This window comes from Monodelphis domestica, chromosome 4, assembly GCF_027887165.1.
Source record: "Monodelphis domestica isolate mMonDom1 chromosome 4, mMonDom1.pri, whole genome shotgun sequence".
Classification (NCBI taxonomy): domain Eukaryota; kingdom Metazoa; phylum Chordata; class Mammalia; order Didelphimorphia; family Didelphidae; genus Monodelphis; species Monodelphis domestica.
In genome coordinates, this window is record NC_077230.1 from 9,027,766 (window position 1) to 9,042,957 (window position 15,192).

General features: G+C 41.8%; 1 protein-coding gene across 1 annotated transcript in view; it reads left to right on the forward strand.

Annotated features, from left to right (window-relative positions):
• The window catches only part of SLC37A1 (solute carrier family 37 member 1), a 183,831-nt gene continuing 168,639 nt past the window's right edge, over positions 1-15,192 (forward strand). The window contains exons 1-2 of the mRNA XM_056826006.1: positions 1-4,653; positions 7,717-7,798. The gene's annotated coding sequence lies outside the window, so the exon portion shown is untranslated. The remainder of the gene's footprint in view (positions 4,654-7,716; positions 7,799-15,192) is intronic.

The window sequence follows — 15,192 nt, forward strand, 5'->3', positions numbered from 1 at the left end:
ATGACCAGGTAAGTTTTATTCCATGAATTCCTGGATGATTCAATATTAGGAAAATTAACAAAATAATTGACCATTTCAATAACAAAACCAACAGAAACCATGTGTTTATCTCAACAGATGAAGAAAAAGCCTTTGACAAAATACAACACCCATTCTTTATTAAAAACATTGGAATAAAAGAAGCTTTCCTTAAAGTAATAAAAAACATCCATCTAAAACCATCAGCAAATATTATCTGTAATGGGGACAAGCTAGAACCATTCCCAAGAAGATCAGATGTGAAGCAAGGATGCCTATTATTACCACTGCTATTTAATATTGCACTAGAGATGCTAGCAATAGCAATAAGAGCAGAAAAGGAAATTGAAGGAATTAGAATAGGTTATGAGGAAACAATTGGAAGATGATGTGTTGGAATACATAGACAACCAAAAAAATAGAAATAATTAACAACTTTAGCAAAATTGCAGGATGTAAATTAAATCCACATAAATTATCAGCATTTCTATTTACAACCAAAAAAGTTCAACAGCAAGAAATTAAAAAAAGAAATTCCATTTAAAATAACAGTAAACAATACAATTTTAACTGCAGGGTATACTTGCCAAAAGAAACCCAGCAATTATATGAACACAACTACAAAACATTTTTGACACAAAAAAAGATGGATACTCAATAACAAAAAGGTGTTCAAAATATTCTTAGAAAGAAAATCATACCTAAAGAATTATTTGCTTTTCAAACACTCTAAACAATAGATAAAGAAGAATAAACAAATACAGCAACCAAGGACAATAGCAACAAAATAATAGAGGTCATTAAGAGATTTTTTTTTTCTAAATATATACAAGGAGACAAAGGTGAAAGCAGAAGTCAAATGTTAAAAAAAAAAGTGTCTTCTTGTGAGGAATATGTGATATATTATTAGGGTAGGTTACCTTGGGCTGTATTTTGAGCTCCTATGTTGTTTGAGTCATTGATTATTTCATGCCCTCTAGCATTTTCTATTCTACCAGTTATTTTTGCTGTGCCAACCATAAATTCTGCTTTATTGTTCTTATTTCTCTTTTAAACCATTCAGAAAAAATGTGCTGTGATCCTCTCTTGAAAATCTACAGGGTCTTCTGCTTCATGAAGTTTTTAACATTCCCTTTATTTTACAGTATTTGTTCATAGATGCCTGAACTCTTTTACAAGATTTGGAAGCCATATTTCCTTCTGCTTTTAATGTCTTCCCTTTTGGTTTACTGGCTTTTCTCAAAATCTTTGATTTTTCTTCCTCCTGAAATCTTTGAAAATTTCCATTCCCACCACTGCATCTTTTTTCTCCTATTGTTTATTTTTTTATTCCCTCACTTCTGATGGAGGTTTTCCTGGGGGGCTGATCTCACAGTGTCTCAGTCTCATTGCACACTGAGCAAGTCATGGTTCATTAGCCTAGGTCTATGACCTAAGTGACTTCTGTGAGAGATAAAATTAGCCCCAGCTGCATACTAGATTCTTTCCTTTAGGCTTAATGGAATATCACATCGCTCTCTGCACACAAGTTCTGCCATCCCTTCCCTCTGTTCCCCAGTTTTCTGGCCCAGGGCATAGAGCTACAGAGAACTACCACCTTGCAATCACATTCTAAGAATATTTCTGCCATTTGGAATTTGGATCTCCATGGGACTGGTATGAAAAGTGTGGATTTGAGCTCTGCTCCTAGCCTAATCATGTATATTGCCCTGGACCTTTCGTTCCCCAGATCAGGCAGAATTTGGTTGCAGTACAGAACAGTGCCATTCAAGGCCTAAGCACATTTCTTCCATTGCTAGTTTAGAGTCTCTTCTCCATTGGGAGGGATGGAGGAACTTTTGGGGTGTGGAGTTGAGTTTCAACCCTGTGGTTGAACTCATACAGGAAGTATGATGGAACTGAGGGAGATAGAGAAGGGGGAGAGAAAAAGAGAAAGATGGGTGAAGAGAGTGAAAGAGAGGAAAGAGACAGAGAGAAAGATAGAGAGACAGAGAGAAAGAGAGAGAGGGGGGAGGGAGAGAGAGAGAGAAAGAGAAAGAAAGGAAGAGAATGGAGAGAGAGAAAGATAGAGGGAAAGAGAGGGGAAGAGAAGGGAATCGAGAGAGATAAGAACTTAGTGAGCACCTATTAAGGATTAACAGCCATATTATCTATTATTCATTTATTAAGTTTTTACCTTGTTTGGGCTCTTAAAGATAGTTGAAATTGCTTTATCTCTGGTGTATAATTCCTATTTTGGAGAGATTTGAGAGATGGTAAAGATTATAGATAATGTCTAACATGCTCTCTTCTTGGTCATGTAAACTAGAAGTCCTTGTAATTGAGTATCAAGTGAAGATTAAATGAGATAATGTCATACAGAATAAAGGGAATGAGAAAGATTTTCAAAATATTATTTAACATGGTTATTTTACATTTAAATGTCCTACTTCAAATCCCAGACATAGATATACCGCTTCTAACAAGCATCCCTCGATAACCCAACCCTAGGGTTTTATTTTTAATTACTTGAACATATCTGCACATAATCTGCATATACTCTTAACCAATCCACTCCAGAGCATTATTAAACAACCATACCTGGAGTACTGCAACATGAGAGCTGTCTCTTAACATTCATAAGTGCCATCAGAGTAGTACAAGGTTTTTTGTACTATTTGTTCTGGAGACAGAAGAGAAATTGATGACATATGAATGGAGAGCATCAGGGAAGGCTGACATTTGAATCGTGATTAAATCTTTTTTTTTATTTTTTGCTAATTACATGTAATAACAAATTTCCACATAAATTTTCTGACATTATATGATCCAAATTGTCTCGCTCCCGGAGCTGGCAAGCAATTTAATCTGGGTAATACATACACTACATGATTCAATCTTTTGTAGAAATGTATTAAATAGTGATGTGAGCAGGTTTTTTAGTTCTGAAACCTAGTCTAGAAAGCCTTATCTAGAAACAGTAGGGAACCATGGGGAAAGCTCCCAGGAGAGTAGGATGATTTGGAACTTAGTCCCTCAGGAAGCAGGTCTAAACTCAATTAGCTGGGCCAGAGAAAAGGGGCCACTGTTTGGTCATCCTAAAATGAATCTGTTCTCCATACCAAGGGAATCCTGGAAACCGGGAGAACTTCAAGAGATCTCCTAGAACTCATCTTTGAAACAGAACAAGCTCAGCAAATGAGGAAAGAATCTAGACTTAAAGAGGAAGCAACCTAAGAGGCGGAGTCCTCAGTGCTAAGCCCTGGCTTTACAGAGGGTGGAAATGAGACCTAGAGAGAGGCGAAATGCTTTGCTCAAGAGGGTCCAACCGCTAGTCAGTGTAAGATGGAACCGGAAGCAAAGTCTTCCTGAAGACCAGCACTCTCTGCGGCTTTCCACGCTGCCTCTCAAGTCTTAGAAGACAAAGAAGGGGATCGTGGCAGACCAGCCTGGGTGCTGTGCAGGGTGGGGCATGGGGGCTCCATGGTCTTTAGGCAAACCAGCTGGGATACCCCAACAAACCAAAAACAGTCTATTCCCTGAAAAAAGCAAAACGACCCAAAGAGAGATTCTGATGGACAGCAGATGTCTGTCAGGCCTTTCTTTGTATTCTTCATTTGCAGCCTAGAGCTGCAGATTTTCTCCTCCCCAGGAGAGCCTTCTCTACACTAACACTGGAGGCAGAGAGACAGGCTGACCAAGTCCTGAAGCTCCCGGCTACTCGCGGTGAAGTGTTTATGGAAGCCGCCAGGTGGCGCTCACAATTTAAGTTGCTCCAGTTCCTTCCCTTCGCACAGAGGGGTCCCCATCTCCCGCCTTTGGAGCGGCTCACAAATCAGTTGTTCTATTGCGTCTGGTCTTGCTTTAGGGGGGAGGGACTATGAAGCTAATCCTAATTTCTTGGCTTGCCTGATCCCATCATCACGGAGACTCCGATGTCTTACCCATAATACTCTCACAGTCCATTAGAGATCATTTACTGACAGGAATAGAAATCGAAAGACGCAGCATCCGAACACCTGAAGCGCTGAGTGTCCCTCCTCCTCCTCCGAAGGTCTAAAAGTGCGAGCAGCTGCAGGGGGAGCGAAGACGGGAATCATCTGCAGCTGAAGTTTTTCCAAGGGAGCCGATTCCTCCAGAGCCCTTTCGCAAAGGAAGGCTATGAAAGCATCCCCCAAATCAGCCACAAGAAGAGAGAAAGGGTTTGCCGTTTCCGAGGGGCAGTTTCACCCGAACGCCAGCTGTTACATCATCGCCTTCCTGGTCCGTCAGCCCTGGAAACTTGGAACCTGAAGACCCCTTCCAAGTCCCAGTGCGAGGGCGTTCACGTGACCCGTCCTGCCCCAGGGCTTGGGGGTTCCTAGACTCCTGGGCGAGCTCACTCTCGCAGGCATCTTTCTTTGACTTCTGTAGCCTCCGTGGAGTTTCCTGTGATATCATTCCAGCAGTGGCCCTGCTTCATCTCTAATCCATACCAAGGCAGAATGATTTGTACTCTGAACCCCACACCAAGCTCATGCTCAGATTTCCTGCCTCTGGAGCTGAAATGACGCTCTGAGGCCAAGTCGTGGAACCCGGTCCTTTTCCAGATGCCAAAGCTTCAACTCGGGCAGATGAAGTGACTTCATGGAGCATCAAGATCAATAAGTTGTGCAGGTAGTCCTCACTCCAGAGCTAAAGATCCTCCTGCCGTACCATTTGGCCACCTCGTGGCATATCAATTTAGGGCAGGCAGATTTTCCACAAAGCACACATCTCTTTTTAAATGTCCCAATCCATGGAGAAGACACAATCATTTTTGACAATTGTATTCATGTCAATTCCCAAAGGGTACACTTAGGATCCCCTTTAGCACCTTCTTCATTTGATGCTAAGCTCCTAGCATCTTTTCCCCCCACCTCCATTCTAAACAAATGATGGATTCCTTCCACACGCAAAAAAGAAAATGTAAATGTAATGATGCGCAATCACAAAAATATGACTATTCTCAAGTGTTTTCCATATTTTAATAGTGGCATTTTTTAACTATCTTATTTAGTTATACTTAAAAAATGAAAAGCACGACGATATATAACATATAGGATTTTCAGTTCTACATAAAAGAATGTTTCAGTATTCAAATTACCAACAGGACAGTGATACAATTTATCTGTGTTGTGGTTGGCAGAGATGATGGCCCACTTCATCTGCATTGAGATTCACTGTGTACCAACAAAAGATTGATCTCCTTTCCTCAGACTGAAAAGGGAAATGTTAGGGGGTAAATGAGAGCTATATTCAAAGTATTTGAAAGCAGAAAAGATTAGACTTGTTTTGTGTGGCCCCAGAGAATAGGAATAAAGTTGCAGAGAGACAGATTAGGCTTGACATAAGAGAGGGGAAAACTCTGCAACTGAGTTTGCCCCAAAATGAAATGGGTTGCCTTGGAGCAGAGGGGTTTCCTCTCTGGAGGTATGGCAGCAAAAGCCGGGCAGCCACTTGTCATTGATGTTTTGGAGAGGGCTCTTTTTCAGGACTAGAGAACTTCTGAGGGCTTTTCCAACCCTGTGATTCTGTACACCCAACAAAAAGTATTTTGATATAATCTGACATGGGTATAACAAACAAGGTTTTATCTTCCCTCGCTAAATACTTTACTTCTATTAAAGGGTCGTCTTCCCAGGGCTCATTGTAACCAACTATTGCCATTCACAAAGAAAAATAATGTCTTACTGACAAGGCAAGTGTTGGTGTGCGACCTCCATGTCCACAAGAAGCAGCATCTGGGGAGAGGTAACAGGTGACAGCTGGAGGTCCAGAGTCCCCCTGGGCTCACACATTCATCATTTCAGACAAAGCCATGGGGATGACAATGTGAGAGGTCCTTGTGACCAGTGGGACCAGTCAAGTGACCATATTTTCTCAGTTATTTTTTTTAATATACATTTTATTTGATCATTTCCAAGCATTATTCGTTAAAGACATAGATCATTTTCTTTTCCTCCCCCCCACCCCCCATAGCCGAAGTGTAAGTCCACTGGGCATTAGATGTTTTCTTGATTTGAACCCATTGCTTTGTTGATAGTATTTGCATTAGAGTGTTCATTTAGAGTCTATCCTCTGTCATGTCCCCTCAACCTCTGTATTCAGGCAGTTGCTTTTTCTCAGTGTTTCCACTCCCATAGTTTATCCTTTGCTTATGAATGGTGTTTTTTTCTCCTGGATCCCTGCAAGTTGTTCAGGGACATTACACCGCCACTAATGGAGAATTCCATTACGTTCGATTATACCACAGTGTATCAGTCTCTGAGTACAATGTTCTCCTGGTTCTGCTCCTCTCGCTCTGCATCACTTCCTGGAGGTTGTTCCAGTCTCCATGGAACTCCTCCACTTTATTATTCCTTTTAGCACAGTAGTATTCCATCACCAACATATACCACAGTTTGTTCAGCCATTCCCCAATTGATGGGCATCCCCTCGTTTTCCAGTTTTTGGCCACCACAAAGAGCGCAGCTATGAATATTTTTGTACAAGTCTTTGTGTCCATTATCTCTTTGGGGTACAGACCCAGCAGTGCTATGGCTGGGTCAAAGGGTTTTCTCAGTTATTTTTAAAAGAATGCTAAGTAAAGGAGTGGAAAGGAAGAGCAGAGAAGTAAGAGCTTTAACTCTTCTGGCAGCATGCCTGCAGGAATCTGAATGAGGGGGGAAAGGAGGAGATGGGACAAGGCCATACCAGTCAAGCCAGTTTTTACTGGCTCAAACCCAAGAAACTCCCTAAGTCTTCACCTGGCCAAGCAGGTGCCCTGATGGAGTTTTCTATACCAGATGAAATCTTAAGTCGTATTTTTACCTGACCACACTAACAACAACAAAAGAAGATGAAAAGGGAGAGGAAGAAAGGACCCAGAAGCCATTTTGCTTGCCATTTCATAAGGTTCACTCATTCCAGTCTTAGAGTCAGCTAAAATACTTGGGCAACTAGGCAGCTCTGGGGTATAAATGAGTGTGTGCTCGTGTGAGGAGTCAGGAACAGCCGAGTTAAAAACCAGTCTTGGACACGCGCTTTGTGATTCTTCATTTGTAAAATGGAGATAATAATATCAGCTACTCTACAGGGTTGTTGTACCGATCAAAGTATTTTGCAGATCTAAAGGTACTTTACCGATGGTAAATATTATTAATAATAACCAAAACTCTTCCTGTTTTAATTTTGTGTAATTCGTCTTTTTTCATGATAAAGAAGCTGAAGCTCCAAGAGGGAAAGCCAGGGCCATCGGCCTCACCCAGGGCCAGGGGTGTGCCCAAGATTCTGAGTGTTCCCCTCCCAGAACCAAGTTCTTTCCATTGTGCTATATACCTAACAAACAATATTTCCCTCAAATGATCTTCCTTCAAAATGGAGGTTAAACTAAGTGGTCTAGGATCAATGTTCCCATGACATGATGCACAGCTCAGTTTTCATCACGTAGACCCTGTTTCAGCTTCCCAGGCGGTACTTTCAAGAACCGATGCATTCATTTCTAGATGATGCTCATAAATTCAATGGACATTTTACCTTGTCAATACAAGACCAACATCTAGTGGTGGGAAAAGGCAACTTCAGGCTGCCTATTACCCTAGCTGGCGGGATTAACTGCCCTGCCCTTCCCTTCCTATCCTACATGCTGCCCTTTTGTACTTCTTTGTTCCCTTTAAAGGATGTCTTCTTTAGCCTAGTTGTATTTGTTTCCAATTGCAGGGGCCAAGGACTCGATCGTGTTCTCTGAGCTCTGGACCCTCTCTCCACAGAAGCTAAGCTTTGACAGCTTGTCGCATACCCTGTACGTACAATTTTCCCACTTCAAAAGAAAATGTCTAATCCTCATTCTTGCACCCTCATATGCAAGATGAGTGTGTTGGTGTTGTGGGGGGCTTGAGGTGAACCCCCAGGGTTTACAAGGATGCAAGACCCCAAAACTTAGCTTAAAAACAAAAAGAGGAATTTATTCATTAGAAGCATTAATTGTTGAATCTGGCCAGGACAGCCGAGGTGGAACAGCAGAGATGGAAAGCTGTTCCCCAAATGACACCAATTCTGGGGTCTTTATACTCTACAACAGTGAAGATGTGACTCTAGAGTGGTGTGCGCTCAGGCCTGGGCAGGGAGGAGGTTTGCCTGAAGACACAGGGGGGAACCTCATAGATTAGAGGACAGATGGGTGTCTGAGATACAACCTGATGATTCCAAGGAGGTGTCGCTCTCTGTCTATCTAAAGGACGATCCAAGAATGATAATAATCTCAGGGTCCTATAGGAGTTATCAGGTGTTTGGGGTTAGGAGTCCCAAAGATAGGAGGGAGCAAAGGAGTTTCCCTGCTTACAGTTTGCCTGAAACACTTCTTTAGTTTTGGGGGTACAATGCCCATGCCACTGGGACCATCGGTTTCCTAACAGAATTTCTGGAGCTTCCCTATGCAACTTGGTTGATGTCAGCTTCTCTACTGCAGCTTCCTGCCAGCCTTCTTTAGTGGATGCTTCACGGATGTGGGGGCTGCCAGAAGTCATGCTACAGCATGATGACTGGCTGATCAGACACTTCCAAAGGGAGACAAGACAAGGGCAGCCCCTGTTAAGAGAAGCCAAGTGTCACTGTTTCCTTGTTGGACATTCTGACTGCGTTGGGGCAGAGTAAACCTCCTTTGTCAAACGTTCAATGACTTACAAGTGCCTCATTTGGTCCCAGCGTTGTATCTGGCCCAAGAGGGAGCTAGCCTGTTTAACCAGAGATCATCCTGTTTAACCTCTTACTTTATGGTCAGTCACACAATTACTTGGTGGCTGAAGTGGGATGAAAATCCAAATCTTTCAGCTTCCAAATACCTACTATACCACACTGCCTCTTCCCACGTGGTGAATATGAAGAAGGATCTTTACACCATCACCTCCTGCGGAGCACTTGTTTTTCAGAGTACAGTCAAGCTCCCCGTTCTGCTCTTTTTCCCCTCTTCCAGAGGTTGTCACAAACAAAACAGAAGCATCACAAATATTTATATTCTTCCCCTTTTCCTCTTCCAACTTCTTTCTTTGTAACGATCAAATAGGATAACACTGAAAGTATTTTTTGCCCAATTTAAGATGCTCTCCAAATGCTAGGCATTATTATTAATAATCATGAAAACAAGTCCTGTTTAACTGTTGTCCCTTGCATGATACTGACTTAACTCTTCAGTTTCCTCAGTCATTCCTCTTTAGTGCTTCTAGTTACAACCCATGGCAAACAATGCCAAATTCTACCCATCTTCTAAAATGATGGCACTGAATGTCTAAGGTCCCTTTCAGCTTTAAATCTATGGTACTAAGTTTCCTTAGACTGGTTCTGCTTTTCCTGCACATGAAAGTCACTGCTTTCTCTGGCAAGTAAAGGCCATACCTAACCCCTGTTCCCATCATCCTCTGTGACTTGTTTCTTGGCATATACCTGTCTGAGTTGCAACACTTGCTGATCCGAACTCCACTTCCACTTCTAAGAAATCACCGTGTTCCCTCCTTCCCAGCATGTGCATCAAAACATAACTGAAAGCTACATCCTCAATCACTTTAGGTTGCTCAGTGGCTAGAGAGTCCCTGGGTTCAAATGTGGCCTGAGCATGTCATGTTACCCCAATTGCTTGACCTTTACCACTCTTCTGCATTGGAACCAATACTTGGTATCAATTCTAAGACAGAAGCTAAGAGACAGAGGGAGGGGAAGGAGGAGAAGGAGGAAGAAAAGAAAGAAGAAGAAAGAGGAGGAAGAGAAGGAAAAGAAGGAGTAGGAAAAAGAGGAGGTTTAATTGCTAAGGATATCCTAGAGCCAAGAAGTTTCTTCTGGTGATGCCTCTAAAGGCAGCAACATAAAAGATGTCTTTGTCATCACAAAAAGAAACTTCAAGGACCTCTCCTTTATGTTGTCAAATGGAAAAGCAGCAGAATGATCAGGAAGACACTTGTGCTTTAGAGGCAGCTTTGGATTTTGCAAAGACTGAGTAGAATAGAGAGCAGGACAAGGCAGGGCAGGAGAGCAAAGATGATCAATGAAGGATTTTTTTTTTTAATTCACAGAAGAGGATAGAAGGAATCTCTAATGGAAACAAAGTTTTAAAAGATGCTTCTCCTGGAATTTATTTTTTTATAATTAAACTTATTAAAAAAACATTTATTGAATTATTGTTTGTAATTAAATAATGCATTTATTATTAAAAAGAAAAAATCTGTACATGATAAACACTCATGGTCTTAGGTATAGTCTTTCTTTCCTATTTTCTCTATGTTTAGGATAAAAATGAAAGTAATATCTTTCCCACAGAATCATGGTTGCTGCTAGAGGGAATAAAAGATTAGAATATGATGTTAGTGGAGCCTGCATGTAGGAGGAAAGTGATCTTATACCTATACCCAGACCTTCCCCTAACAGTTTCTGGTGCTTGATAAGACTTCAGCATAGAACATGAGATTGTTTTCATTGTGTATCTGATGTCAGTGGTGGGTTTCCTAGTTGCAAAGATTTTTTCTAAATGGGGAGGAACTATTATACCTGTAATTTCACAGGTGTGAGAAACTCCCAGTGTGTAAAATCCTTCTTCTGATTCAGATCTATAATCTCCTATCTCTCTCCACCCATCCAATCAGCTGCCAAATCTTGCTCTTTTTTTTTTATCTCCACAACATCTTTAGTTTCTGATCCCTTCTCTCCAGGCACAAAGCTACCACCCTAGTGCTTGCCTAGAGGGCCTAGATTGTCTATATAGAATCTCTTGCCTAGATTGTTGCAACACCCTCTGGCTATTTGTAAGGTTTTCATTTGACACTTCTCTCTCCAAAGTTACCAAGGATGTCTTAATGGACAAATCTGATGACATTTTCTTAATCTTCATCTTCATCAACCTATCTGATCTGCTTCGATGCTGTGACCACCCTCTTCTCCTGGATACTCTCCTCACTCAGAGTATGCATTCTCCTCCTTTTCTCAATTTCCTTTGTTGATTCATCTTCCATATTATACCCCTCAACAGTGGATATTTCCCAGAGCTTTGTCCTAGACCATCTTCTCTTTCTCTCTTGGCCCCAATCTCCCTTCTAAGCTTCACTCCCAACTCACCAACTGCTGTCTGGACGTGTCAAACTGGACAATATATTAAACTCAATATGTCAGAACAGAATTAGTTATCTTCTCCAAAGGCTCTTCCAACTTTGCTATTTCCATCAAGAATATCACAATTCCCAGCTGTGTGACCCTGAGCAAGTCACTTGATCGCCATGGCCTAGCCCTTACCACTCTTCTGCCTTGGAGCCAATACACAGTATTGACTCCAAGACGGAAGGTAAGGGTTAAAAAAAAAAAAAGAATATCACAATTATTCAGTCTTGTGGGTCCATAACCTCAGCGATAATTATCCCGGAATCCTCAGTCTCTTTCTTCCCATCCATCTAATGAGTTGCTATTTCAACCATTTCAACCTTGACCAAGTTCCTTCTCTCCCCTCCAGAACTGACCCCTTAGCTCAGGTCCTCATCATGGCTCACCTAAATTATTGCAACAGTCTCCTAAATGGGTCTATCTCAAATATGCCACCACTCCAGCCCTACAGACTATTTAGAAAGTCATTTTCTGTAGCTGCAAATCTGACCTGATGACTTCCTCATTTTAATCAACTCTAGTTGTTTCCTATTTCCTCTAGAATCAAAAATCAATGCCTCTGCCAAGCTTTTAAAGCCATAGACAACTTAGCCTCGGCCTCATTGAGCATTACTCCATCCTTGGACTCTCTGCTCCAGACAACTTGGGTGGTGGACATCTCAGTTCTTCACATGCTACTCCGCCTTCTATCTCTGCCTTTACTGAAGCAGTGCACGTCAGAAAGCGAGTCGGGACACCCAGAAGTTCAATGAATGAACCAATATTTGCTTATTAATCTATTGATTAATAATCAGTTCCTAACTGGCCAGGGCAGCCTTCCTAGTGAAAGCCGCCCTGAGGCAAAGTTACAGACAGTTTTTATGGGTTGATATGTGTGAGAGAACTGAAAAGGTAAAATGAGCTCACACAAAGCTAATGAAGGACGTGGCTTGAAGTTTAAAATAAGTGAAATTTGGCCTTAATGTCTGGGGCAAACTGACCAGGGCAATCAAGTCTTATCACACAGGCCAGATGTGCCACAGAGTGGGAGGATGGACCTTCCTTTGTCTATCTTATCCTGTACCTGGCTTATCCTGTCCTTGAGGGGGCATCCCCTAGTTCCCCTGAACATCTGTTGTTACAGCCTGGGAAAGTACATTCCTTAAGCCTGTTTTTTATAAGAGCAAATAGACTTTATTGATCACTACCTTTACCAATGGATCAGGGACTTTGTTCTACTCTATTTCATTAGATGTCTGCATAGATCTCCCTTTTGTGTACTTGGTCTAGTAGACGTTCTCTTTACGGTCATTTCAATCTCATCTAGAATATATATTCTAGACATGGAGCAATGTCTAGAATCCAAAGTATTTGGCAACACGTACATTCCTCCCCACAAACATGGAAAGAGGACTTTTAACATATTAGATTCTTAATATGATAGTGCCAGGTATCTCACAGGGTCCTTTTCCTTTAATGAGCAGCTCAAAAAAGGCTGCTAGGTGCCTCAGTAGATTGAGAGCCAAGCCTAGAAACAGGAGAGCCTGGGTTCAAATCCAGCTCCGGCACTTCCTAGCTGTGGGACCCTAGGCAAGTCACTTGAAAAAAAAAAACCCTTACCTTCTCTGTTTTAGAATTAATACTGTATATTGGTTCCCAGGCAGAAGAGCAGTAAAGGCTAGGCAATGGATAACAGAATACCACTACTAGATCGGTATCCCAAAGAGATCCAAAAAAGGGGGAAAGGATCTAGTTGTTCAAAAATATTTATAGCTGCTCTTTTTGTGGTAACAAAGAATTGGAAATGAAAGGGATGTCCATCAATTGGGAAATGACTGAACAAAGTATGGTCCATGATGGTGGCGGAATACTAACGTGCTCTAAGGAATGATGATTTCAGAAAGTGCTGAAAAGACCTTCATGGACTGATGCAAAGGGAAATAAGCAGAACCGGGAAAACATTGTACACAGTAACGGCAATATTGTGGAATGATGAATTGTAATACATTTGGCTATTATTAGCAATACAATTGACATGGGCATTGTACCCCCAGAAACTCAGGCAAACTATTATCAGTGAAATTCCTTTGCTCCCTCACATCCTCCTGACTCCTATCCTAAAACATCTAATGACCCCTATAGGACCCCTATAGGAGATGATTGCCCTTCTTTGATCCTCCTTTAGATTTAAGATGGACAGAGATGCACCTCCTGGCTACACCTCGATTCTATCAGGCTGTATCTCAGACATCTGTCTGTTCCCTAAAACCAGAGAATCTTTTATGAGGATCATTCCCTGTGTCTCCAGACAGACCCCAGTCACCAAACCCCTAACTAAATGCCTGAACTGATGTCGTCTGGGAGACAGCTTTTCCATCCATGCTGTCCTCCCAAGGAGCAGCCTTCCATCTTGCTGATGTTCCACCTGTACTATCCTCCTGGCCATTCTCAACATTACTCTCTAAATTAATACATTTCTCTTTTTATTTTTAAGCTAAGTTTTGGAACCTTGCGTTCTTGCAAAAGGTAGCCTTCAACCCCACCTCTTCAACCCTACAACACAATGATCCAGAACAATTCTGGGGAACTTATGACAGATCATGCTATCTACGCCCAGTAAAAGAACTTTTGGAGTCAAAATGCAGATGAAACCATACAATTTTTCACGTGTTTATTTGGGTTTATGTTTGGGGTTTTTAGTTTTATAAAATTACTCACAAAAATTAATAATATGGAATTATGTTTTGCATAATAATACATGGATAACCCAAATTTAATCCCCTGCCAGCACTGGGGGGGAGGGAGATACGTTTGATCATATAACTTAGGAAAACTTGTGTGGAAATTTGTTATTACATATGATTGGTAAAGAAATAATAATAAAAAGTTGTTAAAGGATAACAGGATGTAAACAGATTGCTAATACATTAGCACATCATCTTTATGTAAAGGAAGCTTCAAGCATGCTCAGATCTCCCAACATGGAGGCACCCTACTTCTTGGAGGGGATATCGTGCATTCTCCTGCCATGTGGGTGGGAGTGCTTTCCTTTAATTAAGTGCATAGCTGGAATAGGCTGCATGTCAGAGTAGGACACTTTCAGGCTCTTTCCTTCATGCTCCTTTTTGCTGTGTCCAGAGGGTTAAGTGCACATCCAGTTCCCCCCTGACCTCTGAACTGAGTAATTGGCATATCTGCCTCCCCATCTTTTCTCCTTTAAAGCCACAGGGCACAGAGCGCTTCTTTCTGTTCTTTTATTAGCTCTCCTCAGGCTCAGGTGTAGGTGGTAAATCTCTGTGGGACTGAGTTCAAGCTTGGCAGCCCTGGAGCCAGGATTCCAGGAAAAATGTTACAGACATTCAGGCTGAGGAGCCAGAGTGCCTGAAACTCAGATTCAAGGTAGGTTTGGGACTTGAAACTGGGACTGTGCTGCAGAGGGGCTGAGCTACATACTGAACCTAATCCCCCTTCCCTTCCCCAAACCGAGGTGGTAGAAGGAAGCTGTATTCCACGTGCTAGGAACTATGTCTAGAGACTTTTTTATTATACTTCTGAAGTCAATATACTTTAGTAAAAGCTAATCTGACTGCTGATAGCTGAATGGAACTGGGGAGGGTGGACCTGTTATTCTTGTTGTTCAGTCGTTTTAGTTGTGTCCAACTTCACAACCCCATTTGAAGTTTTCTTGGCAAAGATCCTGGAGTAGTTTGCCATTTCCTTCTCTAGCTCATGTTACAAATGAGGAAACTGAGGTAAACAGGGTGAAATGGCTTTCCCAGGGCCACCTAGCTAGAAAGTGTCTGAGGTTGAGTTTCAATTCAAGTTTTCCAAACTTTCAGCCCAGGACTTTATCCACTGTGCCCCCTAATTGCCCAAGGGGAAACCTACTCCTGAAAATCACAGGAACAAAAGTAGAGGCGGAAACAATTGGCACAGAGTCTAAACACCCCAACCCAAACCCTACCTGAGATACCAGAAAACCCTCTGGGTAGGGCTAAAAACTAAAAGTAATGTGATTAGACTCTCACACATGCTGGATAGAGTAGTCAGTATTATATTTACATCATTCAGTCACAAAAT